The sequence below is a fragment of the Aythya fuligula genome, chromosome 7 (assembly GCF_009819795.1).
Source record: "Aythya fuligula isolate bAytFul2 chromosome 7, bAytFul2.pri, whole genome shotgun sequence".
Taxonomy (NCBI): domain Eukaryota; kingdom Metazoa; phylum Chordata; class Aves; order Anseriformes; family Anatidae; genus Aythya; species Aythya fuligula.
In genome coordinates, this window is record NC_045565.1 from 8,737,310 (window position 1) to 8,744,652 (window position 7,343).

A 7,343-nucleotide genomic window follows, 5' to 3' on the forward strand; every position below is an offset into this window, starting at 1 on the left:
GCTTTCAAAGCTCTGCTGGCAGATGAAAGACATTCTTCCTTCCCCTGAAATGTTTGGCTGTCTTGTTGTGCCACGTAAGGCGGAAGAGAGTTGCTTGACGGCAGATCTGTTTCTGCCTCAGACCAATTCTCCATTTGAGGGCTCATTGCAGGTGCTGGCGAAGACGTGAAGAGGCTCAGGCCACGAGCAGGGGTTGTGCACATCTCCCCTTGCTGGGGATCATGGCCACACTTAGGACTTTTCCCGTGGAGCACTGATGAAGGGACATCTCGAGCGTTTCCATTTGACAGGCGGAGGCCGAGCCTGAGCAACAGCGGTGCCCGCAGGCTATGGAGGAGCTCAGAGCACAGGCAAGCCTCTTCAGGAGGACTGCCCCAGTGCAGGACAGAGCCTGGAGGAGGCTCAGATGCACTGGGGTGGGCGGAAGGCAGCGGTCAGACAAGGTCCCCTGCAATCTGGATAGAACCCTTGTGTGTGTGCAGGTGAGGGACCCTGAGGCCAGTTGCTGCAGTGGGTCAGGGCCTCCCCGTGGAAGGTCTCTGCTCCCCTCCAGCCTCAGTGATGCATGCACTTTGGTGCCATGCAAAGGGGCAGTTCAGCTGTTGCCTTCAGCCACGGAAGGTCAGAGTGTTTTCTTGGGGAAGGGCGCAGCACGCGCCTTACCCGACTAGCCGTACTGATTCCACAGCTGAGGAGAGGCCAGAGCTGCACGGGGCCCTGGAGAGTGATGAAGGAGGCTGCTGAGTCATGCCCGAAAGTGAGCCGTAACCAGGAGAATCTGCTGGCTTCAGCACTGTCTTGCCATGCCACAGTCAACTAGGCACCATTCCCTGGTGGGTTGTTTTTCTGGTCACTTGACCCGAGGCTCTGGCTTGTTTTCTCTTGCTAAGGGACAGAGAGGCACATGCAGTGCCCTTTAATTGCAAGGTGGCATCAGCAGACCGCTTTGCGCTTACCTGTGAGTCACCAGAAAGTGCTGAGGCATTGTAAGAAACCTCAGGTGAACCTCGGTGTGAGTCATCCACACGCTGGTATCCGGCATACTGGGGACAAGGCTTCCGGTGTGTAAGTGACTCTGGTCACGACCCCACATCCTTATACTTGCAGAAACTTAGCCTTCCTTGCAGTGTTGTCAGGGCCATTGGCATCTTGCCCGACCACTTGGTGATGCCTTGAAATGCCATCACGCTCCCTGATGAAAGGGCAGACAAAGGAGGACAGCAGAGACGTGCCCTGACATTCCTACTCTTGGTCACTGGTGGAGCACAGACCAAGAAGAGGAAGGTTGCTGTCCTAACCTGGCCAGGGGCTGGAAAGGCAACTTTTCTGATGGGCCGGTGTGCCAGAGCACGGGACCGAGGCAGCAGCCGCTGAGTGGCACCGCGTGGCTCAAGCTGTCACCCGGCAAGATACGGAGGCAACCGTGCTGGTTTGGAAAGGTCCGGGGGGCACTCTAAGGCCCGGTGTGGGTCTCCAGCCCCGAGCAATGGCTAGAAAACTGTCAGGAGATGTCCCGTGCTCCTTGGGAAGACGAGCCACGCTCTCACTTGGACAGAATAGTATCCGGTGGCAAGAGACCAGGACAGAACCTCCGCTTCTTACATGGTGCCTTCTTTGTCACCAGGCAGGACCATACCACAGCCCTTTAGAGCTGTGGTAGAGCAGGTAGCGACTGAAGTGGAGTCAGCACACTGGAGGACACACAGCTCGTTGCAGCTGTTTGCAAGGGTAAGGGCAAGTGTAAGGGTAAGGATGAGCATTAGGGTATGTATTGTGGTAATGGTAAGGGTAAGGGTTAGGGTTAGCATAAGGTTAAGGGTAAGGGTAGGAGAAAGTGTTAGGGTACAGGTTATGGTAAGGGTAAGGGAAAGGGTAAGGGTAAGGGTTAGGGTAAGAGTAAGGGTAAGGGTAAGTGTAAGGGTAAGGGTTAGGGTAAGGGTTAGAGTAAGGGTTAGGGTTAGGGTTAGGGTAAGGGTAAGTGTTAGGGTAATGGTTAGGGTTAATTTTAGGGTTAGGGTGAGGGAAGCGTAAGGGTAAGTATTAGGTTAAGGTTAAGGGTAAGGTTAAGGTTAAGAGTAAGTGTAAGGGTAAGGGTTAGGGTAAGGGTAAGTGTTAGGATAAGGGTAAGGTTTAGGGTTAGGTTAAGGGTAAGGGTAATGCTTAGGGTAAGTGTAAGGGTAAGGGTAAGAGTATGGGTAAGGGTAAGGTTAAGGGTTAGGGTTAGGGTAATTGTACGAGTAATTGCTAGGGTAAGTGTAAGCGTAAGTGTACATATAAGTGTTATTGTACGGCTTATGGTAAGGGTAAGTGTAAGGGTAAGGGAAAGTGTTAGGGTATGTGTTAGGGTAACGGGAAGTGTAAGACTAAGGGTAAGGGTAAGGTTATAGTTAAAGGAAAGAGTAAGGGTAAGGAAAAAGTAAAGGTAAGGATTTGGGTAATGGTAAGGGTAAGAAGGGTTAGGGTAAGGGTTAGGTAACGCAGTGTACAACCCGGGACGTCACACGCAGAGCTGCCTCTGGCAAGGTGAGTGAGGAACAGATGTAGCAGTTGTTGTGTTGTAGGTCTCACTGTTACTCTAAGCATCCCCTCTTTGTCTTTTAGAGGTGTTGTAGCTGTTTGAAGAGGGTAGATTGAAGCATCTGCCTCGGGGGCTGGTAAGCGGCAGAGGTAAGGGAGCAGATGAGAGTAACTTACCTACTTGTGCTGTGTCTTTGGATGCTGCATCGGCCTATGCATTTCTTTTTCTTTCACAGGTGTCTCGCACAGGCTCCAAGGAGCAAACTGCATTCTGAAGAGCTGTGTAAGAAAAGGGGCTGGTCATGAGCTGGGTTGGAGCAGAATGACCAAGTAGCACAAGGTGACTATGAAAGGTGTCCGTCTCACTTTGCAGGTGCCGTGGCAGGCTCTCCACAGAAGTGACTAAGGATATGAGATAATGTAGGATAACCCGACCGAAAGCCCCGGGACAAACGGACACAACGACCAGCGTTCTGTGCCGTAAGCCAATTTATTACTGCGTGACATTATCTTATATAGTGTCAAAGCGTCCCACCCAGGACCCCTCCCACTGTGCTCGCAGGCACCCCAGTCCCCTCCTTTCGTGCACACAGGCACAACCCAGAATAATCCCACACCTCCCCCCTCTTTATGCAGTAATGTACCCCCTTTAACCCGTTACACTAAGCGTGATTTAGTCATAATTACTTAGGGACGAATATCCGTCCCAGGAGCAAGCAGTGGCAATGGGAACCCTTCATGATTTTTGGTGAGAATGGTCAGCATGCTGCGATTCATTATACTGCTTCTATCTATTTTTGCTTTAATACATGCATATACTAGCCCTATCACAATGAATACTATTACCAGTAGCAATATTGTTTGTAAGAGCGATTTAAGCCATCCTTCTAGCTGAAAGCCTAACCCCTCGAGAGTTGCCCCCAGCCAATTCTGTTCTGCGTCACGCTGCTCTTCTTTTATTTTGTCTTCTACCTGGGCTATTTGGGATATGTCACGTTCTACATCGGCAGTTACATTCGGAATGTGTATACAACAATGGTCAACCTTATCTTTAAGGTATCCACAGATGCCATGTTCCTTTAACAGAAGCATATCCAGGGCCAATCTATTCTGCAGGGTCATTCTAGTTGTGGCTTGTAACTGTATATTTAATTCCTTAAACCCCCTTTTGGTTATGTTGGCCAGTCTATGTACTTGCCCCATCAAATTGTATATCAGCTCCCTGTTGTGGTAGGAGGCTATCAGGGCAAACAACGATTCTACCACCCATCCTATCTTTATCCCAGTGGACGGTTCCTGCCACTCATCGTCTTCTTCACTTACTTCTCTTTTTGTCCTTCTCTCTATGAGAGGAGATTTTTTCCAAAGCGGGCAAAGGGTGGGCAATCCTAAAGTTATTTCTTTTACTGGGCCATCCAAACTTAAATGAGTTGTCCAAGTTCCATCACTGGCGGCCCACACAAAATGTCCCATGCTTCGTATAGTCGAAGATTTACAATTCACTAAGGTCTTTTCCCTACCAGTCTGGCTGGCTATATTCCGATTGGTTATACTCATGTTAACTTGTAGACCTCTGCATGCACATCCGGTGGCTAAGGCTATCTTTACCAGGAGCAGAGATATTGTTTCTAAAGCAGTGTCACTATTGAATATTTGTGTACAATTCCACCACGGGACTGCCTTTACCCTCTCCCGACTACTAGTTTCCCTCTGAGCTGTCTCATATAGTAAACTCTGGTCATTATTCGTCCTTCCTACCCACTGCAAACACCAAGGAGTATTCCCTCCATATTGGTATTTCTGCAGTATACTTAATGCCCATGCTGACTCCCAACCCTCTAATCTTCCTATCTCATTACCTTCTTTACACTTCCATATAACCTTTTCCTTTTGTCGTGTGCGGGGTGCATCATACTCACACATTCCTAGTCGTCCATCCTCGTTGTCTAGGTCCGTAAATATGTAATTTCTTTCCTTTTGACACCCAGAATAAAGGCGAATCTGACACTTTCTATAAAACCCTTCCAGCCTTTCTGTCTCTATTACTGTTTCTGATTCACATTGGATTGTTTTGTTTTTCTCAATCTGGGGTATCGGTGATGTGATTATACCCCAGGGTATAGAATCGCCTGCAGATTTAGGTATAGGTAAACAAGCGGTCACTTGATTCACATTCTGCATTTTTGCAAAATCTCTAATTAACCCTATCATTAAATTTTCCTCTTGATTGCTCCTTGCTTGCTGTGTGTACTGAACTGACCTTTTATCTCTCATTTTTAACAACACTGGAATTTTACAGACTCCTCGGGTTGCTCGAGGGCTGCGAGCAGTGCGATGCGGCCACAATAGCAGACCCATAGAGCACAGACCAAGTGTCGTGTTAGCTGGAATCACCTTCCAAGCACGTTCCTGAGAACAGAGCAACCAATAGGGGTTAGGTAAAGGCCAATGAACAGAGTTCGAAACATGCGCGACGCGGACTGATTGATAAAGGGCTGTCACACGGTTATTTACAGTCCAAGCATCCCCAGGGAAAAAGTCCACTGGTGCAGGAGCTTGACCCGGTGGCCCCACCCACAGCCAGGCCACCGACTGATTGCACACCGTGGTCTTAACTGTCCACGGCGGAACGGTCACATCCGCTATTGTCCCATTGTCCCAAACGTCAATGGAGCTGCACAATTGTGCCACCGGCAGAACGGTTTCTTTTCCGTCCTCCGTCGCATGCGTGGTGCTGTCCGATGACAAGTGTATTTCATGTGTCAGATTGATACCTGCCTGCACGGTGGCATTGATATGGATGGTAGTCAGCTTCCTTCCCTGGCAAGTAACAGGCGGGAACAACCCACAAAGTGTCCCATTGAGTACTGGCTCAGCAGACCGTAGGTTGTAAGTGTATGGCATTGGAAACAGCGGAGCGGTCCGGTAGCCCACAGCATACTCCTGCCAGTAGCCCCCATACACTGCAGGGCACAAGGCGAGGACAAGCAGAAGTCGCTTGAGGGAGGACAACCCATTCATACCGGGCTGCTGGCTGCATATTGTTCAACGATGGAATGGTTAGAGCAAAACGCTTGGTGTCATCGGGATGCAAAGGTATGCAATCGTTTTCTGGCCTGAGACTGGACGGCGGACTTGTCCACCCCTGCTCGATGGGGGTTGGGACCCACGCTTGTGGCCGAGACGGTGGGTCCCTTTTCGTCCTGGCGCTGGCGTTTCCCGACAGCCCCCCCCTCTTTTCCTCTTTTACCTCCCCTTTTCGTTGTGAACACTCGCGAGCGCGGTGGCCAGGCCGCCCACACACCCAACAACGGACACGGCTGTTTTCGATCACAGGTTCCCTTTTCTTGGAACAATCACGAGCTACGTGACCACACTGTCCGCAGCGAAAACAACCTCCAGGATGAATCTGGAGAGCAAACTCCTGGAGGGCAGATGTGACCCCAACCATCTGCTCACTGAGAGCAGCAGCAAGAGGCTGCATCTCCTGAGCCTTGCCAAACGCACATCCGCGAGCAATCAGCTCGCCCGCGCTTGCAGAAGCTGGAAGCGCTGCAAGAGCGGCCTTGAACTCAGGTAGAGCTCCCATTCTTAAGCATTCTCTCAAAACAACATCTTGCGCTTCCGGTGGTAAATTACTGCTCACCACAGCTGTCTGCACTCTATCTGCAAAGTGCCCAAAATGTTCCTCAGGTTTTTGCCGAATATGGAGATAACTGGGAGTCGGGCTGACTACAGCATTCATCCGCTCTAATGCTCTACGGCCCAAATCAGCAGCGGCAATCAGCACGGGCTGCGGCAGCAACAGCTGTTCCTGTAGAGTATTCCACCTCCCCCGTCCCAACAACGTTTCCCCAGGCATACCATGTAAAGGATCCTGGGGATTCGCCCATGCACGCGCCATTAACACTTCACCTTCCTCTTCTAGCAAAGACTCAAACATGGGTATCTGCGCTGCCGTCAGGCAGGCTCGGGCAACCTGCCGCCAATCAAACATCAGGGGCCCTTGCAAGGCCACCGCATCCAACAAAACTTGTGTCAGTGGGCTAGAGAATCCCCCCTCCTGTACAGCCTTTTTTAACTGTAGCAGCATCTTATAATCTACCGGCTGCCACTGATGTCCTTGAGACCCCGCAAAAACAGGATAGCACCCTATCCGCACAGGACTTGGCGTTATTTCACAACCTGAGAGAAGACATTCTCTCATACTAATAGTCCATTTTTCTCTTGCCTTTTGCACCTCCTCGCGGATGTGCATTGGCTGCCGTGGGGTAGCCTGTCTAGGATCCCGAGACTCCTCATCTGTTGAACTCTCACTATCCACTCGTTCTCTCTCTCGGGATGCAGCACCCGACAGAACGGGAACGCAACGCATGGACGATGGTAGGGGCTTCTCCGAAAAAGACTCTACTCGCGCTTCCCCCCCCTCCCGCCCTCCAGGGTCAAACGTGGGGGGCGCTGCATACAGCAGCGGCCGGAGGGAGCCCGAAAACGCCGGCGCCTGCCCGGATGCCACCCCTGCCCCTTCAGGACCCCTGGCAGGGAACAGAATAAGGGAGCCCTTCTTATTTACCCCCCAAAAGGACCCGTCCGATGAAGTATGTACTGTGCTCCCTTCCGCTGGAGGAGCACTAGGTGTTGCTATTCTTTCACAATCCAACCGAACTCGCAGGGGGGCCACAAAAGGTTTCCCACCCTCTTCTTTCTCCTGCTCCACATTATTTTCATCCCCCGATCGAGCCTCCTCCTTCTCCTGCCCTGACCCTTCCTTTAGATTGTTTATTATCGGCAGCTCCATAGGAGCCTGCTTATTCTCACTGTCCCCA

General features: G+C 51.0%; 1 long non-coding RNA gene across 1 annotated transcript; it reads left to right on the forward strand.

Moving 5' to 3' along the window:
• Positions 1–2,492: 2,492 nt before the first annotated feature.
• Positions 2,493–5,238, forward strand: LOC116491179. The gene is made up of 4 exons (XR_004253469.1): positions 2,493–2,523; positions 2,602–2,667; positions 2,754–2,800; positions 2,891–5,238. It is a non-coding gene; the product is annotated as an uncharacterized LOC116491179 (long non-coding RNA).
• Positions 5,239–7,343: the final 2,105 nt, after the last annotated feature.